The sequence below is a fragment of the Sapajus apella genome, unplaced genomic scaffold (assembly GCF_009761245.1).
Source record: "Sapajus apella isolate SASKATOON/1434 unplaced genomic scaffold, GSC_monkey_1.0 scaffold65, whole genome shotgun sequence".
Taxonomy (NCBI): Eukaryota; Metazoa; Chordata; class Mammalia; order Primates; family Cebidae; genus Sapajus; species Sapajus apella.
In genome coordinates, this window is record NW_022437005.1 from 9,027,227 (window position 1) to 9,049,735 (window position 22,509).

At 39.6% G+C, this 22,509-nt stretch overlaps 1 long non-coding RNA gene across 1 annotated transcript; it reads right to left on the bottom strand.

The window, feature by feature from the left end:
* Positions 1–14,196: 14,196 nt before the first annotated feature.
* On the bottom strand, positions 14,197–19,477 carry LOC116530152. Its single transcript, XR_004259855.1, has 3 exons — positions 16,930–19,477; positions 15,998–16,154; positions 14,197–15,039 (listed from the first exon to the last, which is right to left on the bottom strand). It is a non-coding gene; the product is annotated as an uncharacterized LOC116530152 (long non-coding RNA).
* Positions 19,478–22,509: the final 3,032 nt, after the last annotated feature.

A 22,509-nucleotide genomic window follows, 5' to 3' on the forward strand; every position in this document is an offset into this window, starting at 1 on the left:
GCACTATTCACAAAAGTGTAGACATGGAGTCAATCTAGATGCCTATTTACCATAGAATGGATAAGGAAAATGTGGTACATATATATCATGGAATACTACACAGTCACAAAAAAACTAATGAAATTGTGTCCTTTGCTGCAACATGGATGCTGCTGGAGATCATAATTTTAAGTGAATTAATGCAGGAAAAGAAAAATAAATACTGCATATTATCACTTACAAATGACAGCTAAATATGGAGCACACATGGGAATAAACATGGGAATAATATACACTAAAGACTACTAAATGGGAGAGGGAGGAAGAGGGGTACAGGTTATAAAAATTCCTATTGGGTGCTATGTTTACTATCTGGGTGCATTATGCCCATGTTACAACCTTGCACATGTACCCTTGTATCTAAAATAAAAGTCGAAATTTAATTGAAACAACATGCCACCATATATGCACAAACACAAAAAATAAAACTAAACACAAAAGAAGGCAGCAATAGAGGAAATGAGAGAGACGACGTATAGAAAAATTAACAAAATTATAAAAAATAAGGACATGTAGGCATATAAAGTAATTTTTAATAGGGCTATACTTATATTTTATAATTTAGTATATATATTATATTTTTAGGCATATAAAATAATTATTAATAGGCAGAATGGATTTTGAAAATGAGATCCAATTATATGATACTCACAAGAAACTCTCTTTAGATTTTAGGGCACAGTGGTTGAAAGTGAAAAAATGAAATAAGATATTTCATGCAAATAATAACCAAAAACTAACAAGGTTGGCTATACTAATATTAGACAAAAGAAACTTCATGTCAAAAACTTTAATGAGGCAAATAAAGAGGTCATATATATAAAAGGGCTAATTCTTCAAAAAGTAAAGATATATGTATCAAACACTAGTGCTCTAACATATCTAAAGCAAACACAATTTAGTGAATAAACAGAAACCTCTACAATAACAGAAGGAGACTTTAATACCCTATTAGAAAAAATTGAGAGAAAAAACAAATAGGAGATTAATAAAGAAAAGAGGACATGAACAACACAATTGATTAATTGGATCTAACAGGAACCTCTAAAGCACCACCCAACAATAGCAGAATACAATTTTTTCCTCCAGTGCACATCAAATATTCACCATGTCAGACTATTTTTTAGGTCACAAAACAAATCTTAATAAATTTTAAAAGATTAAAATTATACAAAGTATCTTCTCTGATAACAATGGTATAAAAATTAGAAATCAATATCAGGAGGAAAACTGGACAACTCACAAATATATAGAAGTTAAACAATACACTCTTAAATAGCCAATGGTTCCAAGAAGACATCACAAGGGAAATTAGAAACTATCTTTTCTAGTAAAGATGAAAATGGAAACACAACAGAAAATTTGTAGCTGTAAACACTTATATTAAAAAAGGAAAAGATCTCAAATCAATGACCTATAGAAATTATATAGGTTGACCCTACCTAACTATAAAATAAAGAACCAATTAAGTCTAGCTATCAGAAGGAAGAAAATAGTAAAGAGTGGAACAGAGATAAAATATAGAAAAGAAAAATGATAGATAAAAATTGATAAAACAAAGAATTAGATATTAAAAATATCCACAAAAATGACAAAGCTTTAGTTAGATTAAGAAAAAAAAGAGAAAAGACTCAAATAACTAAAATCAGAAATGAAAATGGACACATTACTAATTATTTTAGAGAAATAAGAATTTTAAGTAGTAAGAAAAATTATATACTAACAAATTTAATAATGATCTCATAATAAACAAATTTCTAGAAACAACAACCTATTAAAACTGTATCATGAGTAAATAGAAAACCTATATAAACCTATAACAAGTGAGAAGTTTGAATCAGGAATCAAAAACTTTCCACAAAAGAAAAGTCTTGCACAAGATTACTTCTATCTGGTAAATGCTATCAAGCATTTAAAGATTTAAAACCGATTCTCAGAGAACACTCCCTATCCCATTCTCTGAGACCAGTATTACCTGATACCAAATATAGACAAGGACACTAAAAGAAAAGAAAACTATAAGCTGATATCCCTTATAAACATTGCTGCAAGCCTGGTTGCAGTGGCTCACACCTGTAATCCCAACACTTTGGAAGGCTGAGGCGGCAGATCATGAGGTCAGGCGTTCGAGACCAGTCTGGCCAACATGGTGAAACCTCATCTCTACTAAAAATACAAAAATTAGCTAGGTGTGGTGGTGCGCACCTGTAATCCAGCTACTCGGGGCTGAAGCAATAGAATCACTTGAACCTGGGAGGTAGAGGTTGCAGTGAGCTGAAATCATGCCACTGCTCTCTGGCCTGGGCAACAGAGTGAGACTCTGTCTCAAAAAAGAAAAAAAAAAAGCCACTGATGCAAAAGTTCTCAGTAAAATATTGCTAAACTAAATTCAATAGCTTCTTAAGAGGATCATACACCATGACCAAGTGGTATTTATTACTGGAATGCAAGAATTTTTTTTTAACACATGGAAATCAGTTAAGTAATACACCACTTTGACAGAATGGAAGAAAAAACATATGATTATCTTGATGCAGAAAAATTATTTTATAAAATTCAACACGTATTCATAATAAAAAAATACTTAACAAACTAGGGATAGAATGAAACTGCCTTAACATAATCAAGGTCCTATGTTTAAAACTCCCAATTGGCATCACACTTAATGATGAAATACTGAAAGCTTTTTCTCTAAGATCAAGGACAAGACAACAATATCCAATTTTGCTACTTCTATTCAAAAATTTTGAAAGTTATAGCCAGAGCAATTAGGCAAGAAAAATAAAGTCATCCAAAACACAAGGAATAAAACTATCTTTGTTCACAGGTGACTTGATCTTATATGTGGACAACCCTAAAGATTCCATAAATACATAAGTGCCTGGTAGAACTGATAACCAAATTTAGCAAATTTGGAGTGCACAAAATCAACATGCAAAAATAAACTATGTTCCTATATACTAACCAGGAATAATATAAACACAAAATTAAGAAAGCAATTCTATCTACAACAGCATCAAAATGGATAAAATACTTAGGAATGAACAAAACTAAGAAGATGAAGGACTTGTACACTGAAAACTCAAAATGTTCCTGGAAATTATTAAAGAAGACAAGATAAATGGAAGATATCCCATGTTCATAGATTAGAAGATGTCATATTGTTGAAATGTCAATATTATTTAAAGCAATTTAAATAATGTCATGTCTTTCAAATTTCCAACATTGTTTATTCCACAGGTAAAAAATTTCACCCTAAAACCCATATGGAATCTCAAGTGATCCCAAATAACCAAAACAATTTTGAAAAAGCAGAAGGCGGCCCACACTTCCTGATTAATAGACAGCTATGAAAATTAAAACAGTGCTGTATTCACAAAAAGACAAGACGTATAGACTAATGGAATAGAATAAAGTCCTCAGAAATAAATCCTTTCATATATGGTCTTTCACTAAGGGTGTCAATGCTATTTAATAGAAAAAAAAATCGTCTTTTCAAAAGGTGGTATTGAAAAAACTGGATAAATCTGTGCAAAAAAATAAACTGTAACCTGTATCGTATACAAAAATGTACTTAAGATGGGTGAAAAACCTAAATGGTTTTTGGTAAGCAGGACCCAAAACTATAAAACTTTTAGAAGAAAATATAGGAGAAATTTTTCATGATGTTGGATTTGGCAGTGTTTACTTAGATATAACACCAAAAGCATCAGTAACAAAATTAAAAATAGATAAATTGGACTGCCTTAAAATTAGAAACTTTTGTGTAGGAAAAGACACTATCAACAGAGTGAAAAGACAACTATAAAACAATGCAAAATGCTTGAAAATTGAATACCTGGTATTAATATCGAGAATATATAAAGAATTCCTACAACTCAACAATGTCAGCAAAACAACCAAACTTAAAAATTGGCAAAAGAACTTGAATAGACATTTCCAAGAAGATATACAGGTGGCCAATAAGCAAATAAAATGATGTTCGACATTGTTTATTATTAGGAAAATGCAAATCAAATTCATTTCCTGATTTCAAGCTTAGTACAAAACTACAGTAATGAAAACAGTGCTGTATTGACATAAGGACAGACATGTAGACTAATGAAATAAAATACAGACTTCGGAAATAAATCCTTGTATATATGGCCTTTCATTATGGTGTCAAGACTACTCAATAGGAAAAAATAGTCTTTTCAAATGGTGGTATTGGTAAAACTGGATATCTTTGTGCAAAAGAATAAAATCGGACACTTATCATATACAAAACTTTACTTAAAATGGATTGAAAACCATATATAAGACCCAGAGCTATAAAACTTTTAGAATATGTAAAGAAAATTTTTCATGACATTGGACTTCACATTCATTAGCATGGCCAGCATAAGACACACATACACACACATGCACATACACACAACCACACACACAGAGAGAGGGAGGGAGAAAATAGCAAGTGTCAGCAAAAATGTGAATAAATTAGAACCATTGAACACTGCTAGTGGAAATGTGAAATGGTGCTACCACTGTGGAAAACAGTATAATAGTTTCCAAAAAAAATTAAACATAGAAGGACTATGCAATTCAGAAATTCCACTTCTGGGTATACACTCAAATGAATTGAGAGCAGGGACTTGAACAGATATTTGTACACCAATGTTAATAGCAGAATCATTAACAATAGCCAAAGGAGGGAAGCAACCCAAATGTTTATTAACAGATGAACTTATAGAGAAAATATAGTATACACATACAATGGAATATTATTCAACCCTAAGGAAGAAAATTCTGGCACATGCTGCAACATGGATGAACCTTGAACACATTATACTATGTGAAATAAGCCAGACACAAATAGACAGCTATTGTATGGTACTATTCATACAAAGTACCTAAGGTAGTCAGATATGGAGATGGACAGTAAAATGGTGGTTGTCAGGGGCTGTGAAAACAGGGAACAGGGAGTGAGTTTAATGGGTGCAGAATATTAGCTTGAGAAGATAAAACAATTCTGATGATGGATAATAACGTTGATGTTTGCATAACAATGTGAATGTGCTTAATGCCACAGAACTGCACACTTAAAAATAGTTAAAATGTTAATGTTTAGTTCTGTGTATCTTACAACAATTTTAAAAAGAGAAAATCTTACTATGAGTGAAATGCCTAGTATTCACAAATTCAACCCCCTTCCCAAGAACAAGATAATTAAAGAAAAACTAAACCAGTACATCTTATGTGTGACCCACAAATGACAAAGAATTCTCTCTCCTTGTACACGCCTCCTTTCACTTGACTTAATTCAGCTTCTGATTGTGTCCAGTGCATCGTGAACTCCTTCAGCCCAGTGTGGTAAGATGAGCATGTTGCAGGCTGAGAGCTGCCACCCCATCCTGCCACTGCATTGAATCCCACAAGCTCTGAGAATTTTGTTTTCTCATGTAGAGTGGGTTTCATGAGAGCATGTAGCCCGGTAGATATTCTGCTGTACTCTTGCAGAATTAATACTTATGGAGGTAGACTACAAACCAGGTCTTGCAAACTTGAGCTGCCTTAGGTGAATGGAGGTGATGGATGGAGACCTGTAATGCCGGCACCTGATGTGAAGGGGGCAGCCTTGAAGAGGTGAGATTCAATCTCTTCTCATTTTTCAACTAAATGTATGTAAATTACTCTATAATTATGTGAAATAGTCTTATTTTAAGATGCAGGAATTTAATTTAATTTACAAATACCGAGCAAACTAAATGACACCTATCTGTAGATTGGATATGGCCCTTATGCCCCAGTTTGTAATTTCTGACCTATACGAGTGTAATTTATAATATGAAGCATTTCCATGGAGTCCTACATATGTGGTGAGTAATTAACTAATTCCTTCGAGCAAACAAAGAGTAGGAAATGGATTTCTGCATATTTCATATTTTCTAAATATCACACTGACCTTAGGCTATCAAACTAAATGCTATTTTGGGAAGGGTCATGTTTCTTTCTAAGAAAGGGATCTTAGAAAAGAGCCACATGGATCCCTCCTCTTCCAAGTCTTTTCATTCTTTTCTTGTCATTCATAACCCTGGTGGTCTACTGCTTTCTTTACATGATGATGCAACACTGGTGACTTACGAATCTTCCTGGAGCAACAGTCTTCACCTGCTGTCCTTCCTCATTCTTTGACCAAACTCATTCTCTTGCCCACCTTGGGTTATTCCACCTGCGTCTTTTGAGCTAAGAGCCAAGGAGGTTTGTCATTATTTTTTCCTTATTAAAAAAAAAAAAAAAGGCAAAGAAACAGGCCTTTCAATAATTACATTTTGTTTAATATTTTCAAGCCAGGAGCGTGATGTTAAACAATCAGGATGAGGGTTGAAAAATTGCCTATTGGGTACAATGTCCAATATTTGGGTGATGGTTAAACTAGAAACCCAACCCGCACCATCACACATGCAATACGTATGTAACAAACGTGCACCGGTACCCCCTGAATCTAATGTTTTAAAACATATTTTCTAAAAGAATCAGATACTATGTCATGGTCAACTAATTTTTCCACATTTGCAAATTTTAAGTTTCCAGGCTCCTGCAATTTTTGTCTTTTAGAGAGTAATTTTGAGGTGAAAGCTAATCACACTTAGCTAGAAGGTGTGGAAATTCTAGAGAGTTTTGAATGTACCAACTTCCGGTTTTTTCTGCACAACAAACTTATTAAAGATGTAAATTGTAGATGCATATGGAGATGGAGATGGAGGTTTAAATTAATATACAGCATTTACTATTACCGACTTGCTCTTCTTTTTCCCTTTGCTTTCTGCCTCCCCTCAGAATGAGATTATACATTCTAATCGTAAGTGATCTTATGTGTGTAAACTCCAGTGATACAAAAATAGATGATGTATTAGATGTATACATACATTACTGTGAGATAAAGTAGTCCTTCAAGCAATTCATAAAATACATGTAATGATCTTATACGACACAGCATTCCCGTGTTTCCTTGTGACCACATTTCCATACCCATCCTCACATACATGTTATCTGTGTGATCTCCAGAGGGTGAAGGAAGTTATATTTCCTTGGAGACAACTGTGTACAAAACACTCTAAAATGCACTTATCTGAGTTGTCTTGTTCAATCTTGTTTAATGAGATCTTTATTTTCATCCTCAGTTTGCAGATGAAGCAATGGTCACAGCAGCTTGTTCCACTGGACATGATCTAGGCCCCTTGATGCTGACATTACAATGGAGCTAGTTCTAACACACACACAGATGCACGCACATGAGCACACAGACACACACACACACACACGCACACACACACACACATCTAATTTGAAGTGCATAGAATTCCATGCTGGTTTTAGTTTTCTGGGCTTTGCTTGCTTTTTCAGGATCTACTAGTGGGGTTGCTCAGACTCCCTGCATGGGAGACAGACAATCTAGGACTCCTGTCTCCATTCAACATTTTCTTGCAAATAAAATGCTCTCTAGGGTTTAGGCTCCCTGGAAATGTGTTTGCTGGGAACTTTACCAAAAGCAATTCATGTCTTGGAACCAAACCTATGAAGAATACCCCTTCTTTGGTATGAATTCAACAAAAAGTCCGCCCTTGGCTTCATTTTACAGCAGGAAACAGCCTGCTTGGTATTGGTTTTTCCAAAGGCCTCTTGCCCCCTCCTTTGTATGCGGAGGGTCATACAGCCAGGTGCAAGCAGGGGCCCAGAAAAGCAGACAAAACTGACCTTTCACGTTCGGTTTCAGGCCAGTGCATATGGCTCCGAAAAGCGTGGTGACCAAGGCAAACAACTTTCGACCTCTGCCCTCCTCACTTGTGCCTTCCCATTGTGGGTGAGACATTCGTCTCGCCCCATGACATGTCCTTTTAAGACAGAGAGACTATGTATTGAGTTCTGATGATTATTGTGACCTTCTGTTGTGACCTGTTATTTTATTCCGCACAATAAATACATTGAGATGTGACTTTAAAATAATATGTTATTTATTTTCATGTAGTCCTTAATGTTACCTTCTCATCTTAGTTCCTGTGTCTTTACCAAGTTGTGTTTTACTTTTCTATTTTGTGTTGTTTCTTAGAATCTAGACATAGAGTTGAGGTGGGATGAGGGAGATACTTAGCTCCTGGAACAACCGGCATTGATTAATATGAACTGCATGTCAGCGCTGTCATAGGCACTAGGAGAAGGGGGAGAGACAGCTGTGGCTGTCATCTGTCTTTAAGGATTTTGCTTCTATGGGAGAAAAGCCTTTTCTCAAGTCCAGATGCTGGCATTGTGCACTGTATTAACTGATTTTGCTGCAGTAACAGAAACTCTAAATTTCGGTGGCTTCCAGAAACAAATATGCATTTCTTGCTAATGGGCTGTGTCTCTGCTCCACGTGCCCTATTTCCAGACTCAGGATGAAGGATCCCCTCCCACGGAGGGCACTTCATTCTCTTGACAAGGGGCAGATGCAGGAGAATTGGTAGCATCTCAGGATTCTTTCTGAAACTTCTGCCTGAACACAGCATACATCAGGTCTTCCCTCCCCATCCCACTGGGCAGGTATGTGACAAGGCCACGCCCAAAGCCCAAGGGGCAGTGATGTGTACACCACATCTGAGGAAGCCCTGTTCATCCCGTGAAATGGGGCTGGGGCATATAACCCTCCTGTAGGAAAGAGGACGGTAAAAAAGTGGTCTAATATAATCAGCTGCATCCACAGAATTCGTCTAAGTGGTGTGATCTGCAGGGAATGTCGTGGACAAAGAGCATCTACAGATGGGCGCTCCTGAGGGCAGGAGAAGGCAAGGGGTCCACATGGCAGGCAAAGCTGCAAGACAGAGAAAATGTGCAACTTTCATAGGGTATGAGATTCGGATTTTCTTTAGCCAAACGCAGGATCATGGATTGAGAGAGAAGGAAGGCGATGCGGACATCTGTCATTTTGGGGCTACCAGCATTTCACCCTTCTCAGTGGCATCTTCTAAATGGAACTCCACTTCTGAATGGCACCTTCTGAATGGCACCTCAGATTGCTCTGGCAAAATATTTCCTCTCCATTTATGATAAATTTCCCCAAGAAAGTGCACAGTATTGGTCTCCAGAGTTTTCTCAACTGCCCACGCACAGGGCAGCTGGCCACCTACTTTTGACCCATCCAACTCCTTTCCAGTATTTTACACATTGAATGAGTGGCTTCCCAGATGCAGGGAGGAGGGATGGCTGCAGCTCACACCCCTCATGTAGCAGCACTGTTGCACAGGAGGTCCTCCCCTGCAGGTTTTGTGGTTTCCCTTCCCGGCCCCCACCCTTTCTCTTTGAGACTGAAGTTGACCAGAGTGATTTCTACAGCAAGAGGCTGAAGGGGGCTGCCTGGTACAGGGCCACATAGATCAGAAGAACGTTTTGTTTCCTCAGTATTTGTTTATGCAGGAGTGATGCTTGGCATTGAGAATCAGAAAACATTTGCTGTTGTAGCAAAGCAGCGAATGACTGAAGGGTTGGGTGGCTTCTCATAGGTTGATTGGTGGCAGAACTGCACCTGGAATGCAAGTATCACCCACTCTACTGCATGGGTGGGCCCAAGCCAGCTCCAAGAATAAAGGAGTTGTTGCAGAAAGTTAGGGCATTCCAGAATAATCAGATGGTTCTAGATACAGTAGAGACCAGGCTAATCAGAATGAGGAAAGTGTATTAGTGCAGGGCAAGCGATGACATCAGCTAGAGACACTCAGGCAACATTTTAAGTGATGCTTACAAAAGAATTGTAATAGCATAAACAATGAATACAGTAAAATGTTAAATAAAAAAGGCACACATTTGCTCTGATATATTTGACTCTAATAGAATGAAAAAATTATGTACACAAGAGCTTGGAGTGACTTCAAATACAAGTATGAGTGACTATCTTTTTCATTGTTCTACCTTTATGTGGTATCCTATTCTTATGTAAGGACTGTGAATCACTCTTTTAAAGGAGGATAAAATCTTTGAAAATTAAAGTTGTTCAAGAGTAAGCAACAGAAAGCCAGGGAAAGAATGACTTTATAAACAAAACGCTTTGTGCGGTCCACCTTCAGATGATGTTTCAGTCTGTCCTTTCTCTCAGAGATAACACTCCAGGCCTGCCTAAGGCCGAAGTTCTGCAGCTTCAGCCAATGTTTGCTACAGTTAGGGTGAGTCAAGAAGTTCAGCTGTATAGAAAGGTAACACCTGGATTTCTTCAGCTTTCTGTGTATGGTGCTTTGCCTTTTTCTTTGCCCCTCACTAGTAGCTTGTAGCTTCTGTACAATCGCCAGCAAGGGATGCAACTGCTCCTAAATGTAAAAACAGGAAGACGCAAAGGTTTCCCAGTGCGGTGCTGTGGTCTCTTCTAACTAGGAAGAATGCAAGGGAACAAAACCGGTGCAGGTGGAAGGAGGTACTACACAGCAGCTGCTGGAAAGCTGAGCGGAGCCCGCCTTCCCTTGCTCCTTGTCACTGGAGGGAAAGTCTCCAAAAGCCGCCATAGAACGAGAGGCGGAGACATCTAGGATGGCAGCCAAACACCTGCAGATCTTCGTGATTATACTGCATCCTGTGGCTGTAGATGAAAGTCTGGGCACTTTGTTTTCTTTTTATTGTAACTAATGAATGATGTTTTCAGAGAATGCTTTGAATTTCTACTGACTTGCAAATGCGTATCTTACCTGAGATGGATGCTGCATATTTTCTGACAGCTATGGGCTCTATTCTTCAAGGGCTTTTGTGTTCTTTGGAAGCTGATGGGTATACCAAAGAAAGCAACATAAAGATATCAAAATGAAGAAACATTAATATATAGAAAGTGACCACATTTATTGTATTCTCTGTGAAAGCAAGATGCTCAAATACACATTTCCACCCCCACAACACAGGGGGTATCTAATACACACAGTGGCCGTCACACCTCTTCAATCCCAGGCTGAAGGCCATCACCACTACCCATTACAACTCTCTTGGTTGCTAACCCAGGACTGACCTCATAATGAAATGGCCCCGGTTGGTGAATGCCAAGAAATCAGTTATCCAAGAAGTGAAGCCTCTTTGACATGCACTACGTTAGCAAATCCAGAGTTTGCTAAAACTACTGGCAAAGGGAAAGGCTTCAAATGGCAGTAGTTGCTAGCTGTTTGTCAATATACACCTGCTCCTTCATTTTTTAAAAATTGTACTTTAGATTCTGGGATACATGTGCAGATCTTACAGGATTGCTGCGTAGGTACACACATGCCATGGTGGCTTGCTGCCTTCACCCCCCCCATCACCTACATCAAGCATTTCTCCCAATGTTATCCCTCCACAACCTTCCCACACCCCTGCTGTCCTTCCCCTAGCCCCCCAACCCCCAACGGACCCTAGAGTGTGATGTTCCCCTCCTTGTGCCCACATAGTTCAACACCCGCCTATAAATGAGAACATACGGTGTTTGGTTTTCTGTTCTTGTGTCAGTTTGCTGAGAATGATGGTTTCCAGATTCATCCATGTCCTACAAGGGACATGGACTCATCCTTTTTTATGGCTGCATAGTATTCCATGCTGTATATGTGCCACATTTTCTTTGTTCAGTCTATCATTGATGGGCATTTGGGTTGGTTCCAGGTCTTTGCTATGTTGAACAGTGCCGCAATGAACATGCGTGTGCATGTGTCTTTATAATAGAATGATTTATAGTCCTTTGGGTATATACCCAGTAATGGGATTGCTGGGTCAAATGGTATTTCTATTTCTAGATTCTTGGGAAATCGCCACACTGTCTCCCACAATGTTTGAACTAATTTACACTCCCACCAACAATGTAAAAGTGTTCCTATTTCTCCACACCCTCTCCAGTATCTGTTGTCTCCAGTTTTTTTAATGATCGCCATTCTAACTGGTGTGAGGTGGTATCTTAATGTGGTTTTGATTTGTATTTTTTTTTTTTTTTGAGACAGAGTTTCGCTCTTGTTACCCAGGCTGCAGTGCAATGGCGCGATCTCAGCTCACCACAACCTCCGCCTCCTGGGTGCAGGCAATTCTCCTGCCTCAGCCTCCTGAGTAGCTGGGATTACAGGCACGCGCCACCATGCCCAGCTAATTTTTTGTATTTTTAGTAGAGGCGGGGTTTCACCATGTTGACCAGGATGGTCTCGATCTCTTGACCTAGTGATCCACCAGCCTCGGCCTCCCTAAGTGCTGGAATTACAGGCGTGAGCCGATTTGCATTTTTCTAATGACCAGTGATGATGAGCCGTTAACTCCTTCTTTAGTCAAAGGTGCAGATACAGCTCTAGGACCTCTTGCAGTTCTTGTGACCATGTAACTAAATTCTTCCCACTGAGATGCAAGCAGAGAGATTGTGAACAGCCCTCTAGGGGAAAAAGGAGAGGAGCCTTCTTCCTCTTTCTCACTGGCTGAGGGATAAAGAAGCTAAAGCAGCCAGTTTGCATGGAAAGACAGAAGCCAGGCTTTGAGGATGGAAAACTGTCTACCTGGGGGAGAAGTGAACTTCCATCGTGTGCCAGCCACTGGATATGAAGTCTCCTGTTACAGTGGCACAGCTTGGACCTGTTCCAATACATGTGGGTAGCAGGAGAATCCCCTTTCTTTGTTTTTCTCTGGGGCTCCTTGCTCTGGTCCAGCTCTCTCGACAGCCCTCCATGATCTCAAGGCCTGAGAAAATAGAGTAGCTTCCTTATGAAAATATCAAGTATTGCTGCTTTGGAACGAAACGCTGAAAAGAAGTGAATATATGGAAGTCGCAAATCAAGAGAAGGGGAAAATGCGGACTCCATTCCTGCCTTTGATCCTGTGTGTGGTCCAGGGGGTTGAAGAAAGGTTCTATCCTCAACGGACAGAGAATGAGGAACTCAGATTCACCGGGTACAGGTAGATTTATACTTTGCACAAGGTTTTCTCATTAATTTATTTTTCTGATCAAATGAGATCTAACCTGAAGTCACTTTTTAATGCACACCTTTGTTATATGACTGTGTCTTCATTCCTGTCCCAGTAATTTTCTTTACTGACCCTTGTGGCAACTCGCTTTGATATTGGAGAATGTCAGTGCCTCCAGATCTCCATTTTAATCAACAATTAAAAAAAATAGAGATCAAGCTGAATTCATTGCTCATTTAAAACTGAACTTTTTTTTAAAAAAATCCACATTTCTATTTCACTCCAGTTTGACTAATACCCTTTTTCTAATGGGAATAAAGCAGAACATGCAGAGACTAGGTAGAGACACTCCACCCTCACAGGGCGGAGGGAAACTGGCCTTTTGCAAAGTGGGAAGTCTTCCTTTGTTACAAGCAATTTCTTAGTGACAGAGGCAACCATCTATTTACATTTGTCATGTTTTTTAGAACCTACTCTTTGGACAAGAAACTGCCCACTTGGTTCTAAAGCCCAGGTGAGAGAGAAGCAATGAGGTGTGAACAGGAGACAATTGCATTGCCTCTCATTATGGCATCTGCATCCCTGCCCAGCTGGGTGACTCCATATGGCCAGAAGCTTCTGTTGTTTTCTGCCTCAGATGACCTAGTGGTGATGCACTGAGAAAGCACAACTGTCCATCAGGTCCAACACAATTCCTCTTAAATGAAGAAAGGAGACACAGTTGGTTCGGACCTTCTGACTCTCAAATGACATTTTTGCTGAGTATGTAAGAAGCTAGAACGTCTTACCCAGGGTTTGACAGGCCAAGTCAAGAGCTCAAAAGTCAATAATGTGACCTAAACCTGAACCTTTGCAAACAACTTCCAATGCCAGGCTGAGAAGAAAGGGCTGGTGTGGTATTTTATTGCGTTTCTCTTGGCCACAAAGGATTCTGGCTGTTTCAAGTTCCTCTATTTGAAGTGCACACTTCCTGTTGTTTTAACTTGCTGGTGAATGCAAACCTCCTGAGAACCAGGACTCTGTTCAATTTACTTTTGGGGCATTCCTCTTTCCACACTTGATGCTGCAGCCTGGATTGCTTCCTCCCCGTCTCGCTCTTTCCTACTCCCCTCCTGGTATTCTGAGATCATCTCTCAGGTGAATTACCTGCACTCACATCTTTGTCACTGGTCTGCTTTCAGGGCAATCCAAGCTAAGAACACACACACACACACACACACACACACACACACACATACATTTTGAACAAACTCAGGGCACAAGAGCAGCTATGCAAAAAAATACAATTTTCTTTATTTTTAGAGACAAATTATTACTTTTAGCTCTGATTCTCACTGGTGTCTAAAGGAAATTGATTAACTCAACGTTCTTACCCATGATCCTCCCAGGAGTTTGTGGACTCTAGGAATCTTGACCACTGTGTTTAACAACTGATCTCTAAAGGCACATTCTTGAGTGTCTTCAACTTGTCACGGAGCTCATCAGCTCAGCACATCATGTCTGGGTGGAAGTTTACAGAAATGAGGCATTTGGAGTTCTTGAAAGGCAATTGCACTGGAATTTGAAATTGGTGGCGATTGCATACATACCCTTTAATTAGTCCTAGAGGTCACATTCTACATTTTTATCTCAGTGCAAGTAATTTATCCTTCTTGAGAACTGAAGCCAAGATGATTTCCCAAGATCTGTTGAACAATACTGAAGCTAGTACACTTTCCTGTGCCTGTGCTAAACAATACAGGAATAGGCAGAAAGAGTTTCTGCTCCAGGAATATCCTTATCCTGGGAGATAAGACTCTGAATCAACTAAATAGCTTATTAATCAAGAATAACACTTGCTCACCAAAACTCACTTCAAAACCCTGGCCTGACTATTCCCACCAATCTACAGCTATTATGTCAAAACTGTCCAGGCCCCAAAACTCTACAGATGCCCTCCCATGACTTTCTTATTCTGAGATGTTAAGACTTGCAAGGCAATCTTCTCCCATGCTGCAGCAAGTCTAATTGACTTTGCTTGATGAGAATCTTCCGGGGAGTCTTCTGTATGCCATTCCTTTTCCTGCACAGCAATAAATCGATTGGCCACTCCGTACATTTTGAACCAGCATCCTAGTACAGAAGGCAATGATTAATACAACACCAAAAGAGAAGACAAGCAGGAGAAGACCATAGACTAAGGATCGGTATCGTAATGGACAATTAGAGAAAAGTATTAACAAGAACACCAAAGGCAACCCTAAACTTCAGATTCCCATGAGCCCTTCTGTCTTATTACACTATTATAACTCACTGACATTAGGCTGGCCAGAGGAAGGTTTGGAGGGCGGGAGGAGAAGAAGATGCCCTTGAGTGTGCCTGAGACTACAGTGAGTCTGTAGAAACGAAGTCACCCTGTAGAAAGCAAGGTCCTACAGCCTGAATTTATACAAAGGTTGAACCAAGTACCAAGTATTTGGTAACAGGCCCATTTGCTAGTACTTGGTAATTAGCTCATTTTACATATATATACATATGTGTGTGTGTGTGGTGTATGTATGTATATATATGTATATATATGTATATTTACATGTATAAAGTATACGTACACTTATATTTGAAATTTACATAGTTTTGTCCCAATAAGCAGCAGTTCTAATATCATTCTAGATGCCATGATTTTTTTCCCTAATTGTGTGTATTGGTTTTTTTTGAGAGTGGGTCTTGCTATGTTGCCCAGGCTGGTCTTGAACTCCTGGGCTTAAGTGAGTCTCCTGCCTTAGCCTCCCAAGTAACTGGTACTACAGGTGTACACCATTCTGCTTGGCTAGCCCTCTAATTCTTAAATGTTGATGGCCAGGAAAAGCCCTTGGCATTTCCAGACTCCATTATCTGAGGTCTGAAAGGGAGTCCAGGAAGCTGTATGTTCAAGGGCCCAGGAATCTGTATGTTTAACAGTGCCCAGCTTAGGAACTTCGTGGGAAGAACACAATCAAGTCTAATAAAACAAATTTCTTATCAGACCTGTTTTACATCCCAGCTCTCATCTTTTTTGGCGGAGTGATCTTGGGGCAGGAACTAATTACTCTACCTCTCAATTTCTTCATCAGCTGAGTGGATATCATAACGCCTATTTCTCAAGTTTATTCTGAGGATGTAATGAGGTTGCAACAGTGAAACATAGAATTCACATATTTGTTCCTCACATATTCATCATCCAGGAGATCTGGGACAGGCTCTGAGCAGTACTGTGCCTTCAATAAATGAATAAGGGAAGTGAAGTCCCTGTAGGTGTGTAGTTTGACATAGAGAAAGTGCTCATGGTTTTTGAAAGAGACCTAAGAACAGGATTGTCTTGGTGACGCTGGCCTTTCAGCTCAGTCCCACTTCCCAGGAAAGGCATCTGGGATTTGGAATTATCGATGAACGATCAAGTGCCATGAATTAGTTTGAGGCCTTTTATGTGATCAGCATCATTCAGGTGCAGTTTTAGTTTAGGCTCTCTCAGCAGCACACCCTATCCTGCCCAGGGTTCAAGTGGGAGGATGCATGCACTCCCAGGAGAGACTGACAAGGAATCCGGGAGCAGGACAAGGAGAGGAAGGAAGTGAAATGAGGACATGATATCAGGTGCAATCCTAGCCTCTGCCTGATTCCCTAGGGAGCGCTTAACAGTAAGTTATAAGGCAGAGTTTTTGGTCAAGAGGGTGAAGGGTCTCTCTCTGTGTTTTCAAGGATTTTCTAGTGCCCATGGGCAATCTCTGAAGGTTGCAAATGAATCTTCATCAACAGAGCTTGCAGCCTCTGGGAAACGAGGGCACATAGCTGGGAAAAGAGGTCCAAAGCCCTCTGGCCAGGCACCAGGACCCACTGCCCACTACAGATGGGGGCCCAGGTGTGCTGGCCCCACCCCCAGGGCTTCTGCCCCAACTCTTGCCTTGGATGATGTCTGAGTGGATGGTCCAGCTTAAAGCCTGGGAGATTTAGTGTCCCCATGATTAAATCAGGGGCCATGACGGAGACCCATACCTTGTAGTCACATGCAAACAACAAAAGTCTTGCCGTTTAAGAGTCACGATGAATCATTGTGCTACCATCCTCATTTTCCACCTATGTAAACAGATGCAGCAAGTATCACCTGCCCAAGATTGCACAGCTGTTAAATTGTAGTAGCAGTCGCCTTCATCTAAGGCTTGCCATGTGCTGGGCAGTCTTCCAAGGGCTTTACGTCAGTTATCACATTTAATCCTCAAACAACCTATGAATTAACATTATCGTCAGCCCTGCTGAAAGGACATTAAAAATAATAAATAACTTGCTCAAGATTACAAAACTAGTGAATACAGAGCTAGGATTTGAACCCAAGGATGTCTCACTAAATCGGTCAACTACACCACGTTCTCTCTGGTATTTGGTTATTTAGGTGACTCTGGGATCCTCAAAAGTAGTTACCTTTTCCTATGCACCCTGGTATCTCCAGTGTCTGACAGACTAATTGGATGTTCATACACATTTGCAGGAAGAAAATAAATTTGAAACCACCTGGAAACACTTTGATCTATATTTCTAACTTGGACTAGAATGAGCCCAACAACAACAAATTTGTGAAAATCATCCTCATTAACTCATTCAAGAAAAATACATTGAACACCCAGTACAGGCCTGGCGTCGTGTTGAGTACTGCAGAAACAGGGGTGGAATCAGATCTATTTTCCCAGTCCACATTAGGCCCAAGGAGTTGAGCAGGGCTGTCCATTCAGAAGGTTCCCCTCCTCCCAGCATGGCGTCTGACACTGGGCATCCGGCATGGGCCTTGCCACCGTGTGCCATGCAGTCCTGATACTGTACCAGAGGAGACCCAGGTCCATCTTTCCACTCTTGGCATATTGGCAATTAAAATTAAAGTTATTCCTCCTCTCTTCTTCCTTCCCTCTCCCCTTCTTCCCTTGTGAGTGTCAGAGGCAAATATCTCAGAGAGTAATTAGAAGAAATTGAGTTGAGGGTGGGGGAAGGGGGTATTGTTTCAGAAATAATTCTGAGTCACCAGATCAAGTTTCTCAAAGTGGAACACACCATGAAAATATTCTCTTACACCAAGAATTGGAGTCACTTCCTGAAACTCCTATGTGTCTTTACAATTAGTAACTGTTAACTATTTCTAGAAGAGGGAGTTTTCTTTGAATTGTTTACCTTTTTCTGTATCTGTGTTTTCCAATCGATTGGCAAAAACACGTGTTGCTTTTTAATGAAAGAAAAAATAATGTAAACATGTTTTCTTCTGCCATCCTCTCAGGTTTGGTGAGTAATTTTGATGATGATGAATTGTTTTCCATTCTACGGCGAGGATGAAAGCAATGGCTCCTTTGCTTCCCCACCTCGGTCCCACAATGTAGGGTGGCAGCGCCTCTGAAGGCAGGGGGACTTGGGTTTCTGAATCCCCAGGAGGAAACACAGGTCTCTGCTGCAGGAGTCTGGTCCAGAGAACCTACATCCTGAGGCTTCCATTTCCTCATCTGTACCATCTCCCAAACAGACATTTCTCAGAGTGAAAAGGAGCACTATTAGAATTAGCTTGGGTTAGCTAGCAAGGAGGTGGCCTTGGGCAAAACTAGATGTGATGTGATCCCAGGGGATTCTCAGGTCTCTCCCAGCCGAGACATCCTAAATCATGAAAATGTGAGCCCCATTCTGTATCCCACAAGGGCCTGAGTAAGCTCTGTGAGCCATCATAAGCTGCCAACCTTTAGCTGCACAAGAGAAATGAACTCTGTAGGGGGCATATCCAATTCCGATTTAAATTTAATCTGTGTGGTCAATTATTTGTATAATAACGGAGGAAAATAAAGACTATTTCACAAAAGTCAACTCTGTAATTTTAGAGCCTTTAAGACATTTGAAAATGCCTCGTGCAATTATGTGGCGCTTAATACTCAGATAATGGAACAATGAAAGATGTATGTTTGCATTTTGTAAAATTAAACTGTATGCAGTTATTTATCTTTTACCTTAATTGTTTGAGCTTGTTTCTAATGTAAACTGTTGTAATTTTAAATAAATATAATAGAAAAAACTTTCATAGGTATCAAGAATCCAGAGTAAATTTACTTTGCAAATAGGCTTTGTAGGTATGTTTTATGCTGAGGATCTTAAACTGACACTTTCATTCAAAAATATTTTGAATTACTCACTGTTTGCCTCTCTGAGGTCAGACGGATTGTGAGGAGACTAGATTTCACAATGGAGTTTGGGTGACTTCATCTTATTCCAAAGCCTGAAATATGATAAATGTATGAAATCAATATGCAAGAAGATTGGAAGTACATTATTGACTGATTTTTAAGTACATTGATCTTTATGCCTTTATTTTTATGTTTTTATTCTAGGTTCCATTTTACATGCTCAATCTGTTCTCCCTTCCAGTCGTGTTTTTCATCTACTTAACATTTGTGAGCTTGATATATTATGGAGGTTTTAGATTTGGGGATAGATAAGGCAAGTTATGGTATATGAATACCTCTGATAATACATAAAGTCGTCAATATACGCCAAATATACTATTGCTTAAATCCCAATGCTGTGAGTCATCCTGCTGTGATATTCATACCATGACTATAAGTGCTTGCATGGTAAATAAAAGAAAAAGGGAAGCCGGGCCTGGTGGCTCATGCCTGTGGGTACACTTTGGGAAGCTGAGGTAGGTGGACCACTTGAGGTCAGGAGTTTAAGACCAGCCTGGTCAACATGGTGAAATCCCTTCTCTACTGAAAATACACAAGTTAGCCAGGTGTGGTGGCACGTGCCTGAAATCCCAGCTGCCTGGAAGGCTGAGGCTGGAGAATCTCTTGAACCCAGGGGGCAGAAGTTGCAGTGAGCTGAGATCATACCACTGCACTCTAGCCTGGGCAACAAAGTGAGACTCCATCTCAAAAAAAGAAAAAAAAAGACAGAGGGTAAAACAAAAATGATTTCCCATGCCCTACGGATTTCAGGGTCCTGCGGGGTCAGGCTTAACCACATTCACCTGGTTCCCTGGCTCAGTTGGTTTGATATCACTTCAGGGTCACTGAGAATATGGAAGAGTCCTTAGGAATGTGAACCCAGAAGCAAGATTCAAGCCCCAGCTCTGCCTTTTACTGCCTGTGGGACCTCAGCCATGTCATCTGAATTCCCTGTGCCTCAGTTTCCTTATCTATAAAACAAGTCATGGAGAAGGGTCATTTGTTTTTTGATGAAAATTTATGTATTAATACATTTAAAAATACTTTAACCAGCATCTGGTATATGGTAAGCCGTGTATATATGTTATCCCTTAGAGAATATTTTATTTTGAAATCATTTCAGATTTACAGAAAAGTTACAAAAATGTACAAAGAACTTCTCCAAGTTGTTCTCCAAGATTTACTAGTTGTTTATATTTTGATATATTTGCTTTAGATATCATAGTAGTTTTCTTTTGCAATGTAACAATTTACCACAAATTTAGTATCTTAAAACAATACACTTTATTACCTCACAATTTCTATGTGTCGAGAGTCCAGGTGCAGAGTAGCAGAGATTACTACTCAGGGTCTCACCAGGCTGACTTCAAGGTATTGGCTGGAGTTGTTCTCTCACCCAAGGCTCAGGGCCCTCTTCCAAGCTCACTTGCTGTTTGTGGAATTTAGTTCCTTGTGGTCGTAGGACTAAGATTCCCCATTTTCTCACCAGATATCAGCCAAGGATCAGGCTTAACTCCTAGAGGCTTCCTGGCATTTTCTGCCAAGTGGCTCTTCCCATAGTTCCACAGCATGTTGGCTTGCTCTCCAGCACCATAGAGTCTTCATCTAATGGGCTCATCTGCTTAGGCAGGGCATACCCAGGATCATTTCCCTTTGGATTAACTCAAAGTCAACCGATGAGTAATCAAATCATGGGAGTGGTCTCCCATCATACGTATACATTCTGCTCAAACCTATGGAGAAACAATTAACAAGGCATGTGTACCAGGGTGTAGAAGGCTTGGGAACTATCTTAGAATTCTACTATATTTATATTTCTTCCTGAGCCATTTGAGTGTAAGATATAGACAGAATGCCTCACCATCCCCAAATACTTTAGTATGCGTTTTCTATTATCTAGGACTTCTTTTATAGAACTATAGTATAATTATTAAAATCAGAAAATAACATTGGTATAACACTATTTACAGACATTACTCATGTGTTGCAAATTATCCCAAAATTGTCCTTTACATTAAAAACAAATTCTATTCCAGGAAACAATCCAATCTCATATGTTGCATTTAATTACCATGGTTCTTTATTCTCTTTTAAATCTGGAATCATTTCTTAATCTGCATTTGGTTTAGTTTTATGACCTTGACACTTTTGAAGAAGGTAGACCATTTATTTTATAGAATAACCCATATTTGGGGTTTGTCTGGTATTTCCTCATAATGAGACATAATTGATGCATTTTTACTAAGGAAACTGCAGAAGTAAGGTTCTATCCTCCTCAGTGCATCATATCAGGAGGCACATAATGTGGTTTTGTCCAGTTACTGATGATCTTATGGTTAAGATGGTGTCTAACCAGGTTAGTTCCCATAAAGTTAGTTTTCTAATTAACTAACTACTAATTAGTAGTTACCACTAATTATTATCAAAAATAAGCACTGTCCAGGAAAAAAGAGTTGATGAAAATAATCAAAAATAATAAATGATTGCTGCACATCTCTCTATAGGCTGCAAAGCACTTGGCATACAAATCTTAGACAGAGAACAAATCTGACTTTGAGTATCTGTCTGCTAGGCTCCCTATACCTTGTCTTTCAAGTGTTCTGTCCCTTGATTATGTAGTTCTCCCTCATATCAACATTGTGTTCATCCAAATTTGAATTTTCTTTCTAACTTCACCCAGCTCAGGTGAATCACTTTTTTTTTCCTGCCATATTCACTGTTTCTTGTTGAAAAACAGATTATTTTTTCCTTTGGTTGAACAACCCTCCATTCCTCTACTATTTTAATTTCTTTCTTTTCCATTTCTAAGTGATTCCTTTCCTATGTAGGTCCAAATTTACAAGCCAAGTAGAATTAGAAATAAAGATTGTTTTCCTCAAAGTTTTACTAAAAGGGAGTGCAACCGAACTGTACACATATTGAAGATGGGCTGCCCATCATACCCTTCCTGCAGATTACAGCATCCATGAAGGCCGTGAGACCCACCTAAGCATCTTCCTTCTTGGGGTATCACTGAAATCTCACAGTGTATTTAGAAACACAACACGTACAGTGACCCCTAGGGATTTGAGGGATCCCTAGATGGGGCTGGGTAGAGACCATGATCTGTAGTTTTCAAAAGCTCTGTAACTTTTGGGATTTCGATAAATAACAGGATTTGAAACCAATGCTGCTTGAATTTACTATCAGCCAGGGGCCACCCAAATGCCATGCAGGTGGATTGGCTCCCAGCGCACACTAAATCAGAGTCAGAGATTGATGTCCAGGTGCGGCTGTGACAAGCCCAGAGAATCAGGCACGATGACTACAATTCTGCAACATCTGTAGCACCTGGAATTCTCAGTGTATTTAGGCCAACGCATCTGGACCAGTTTAAAGCATCAAC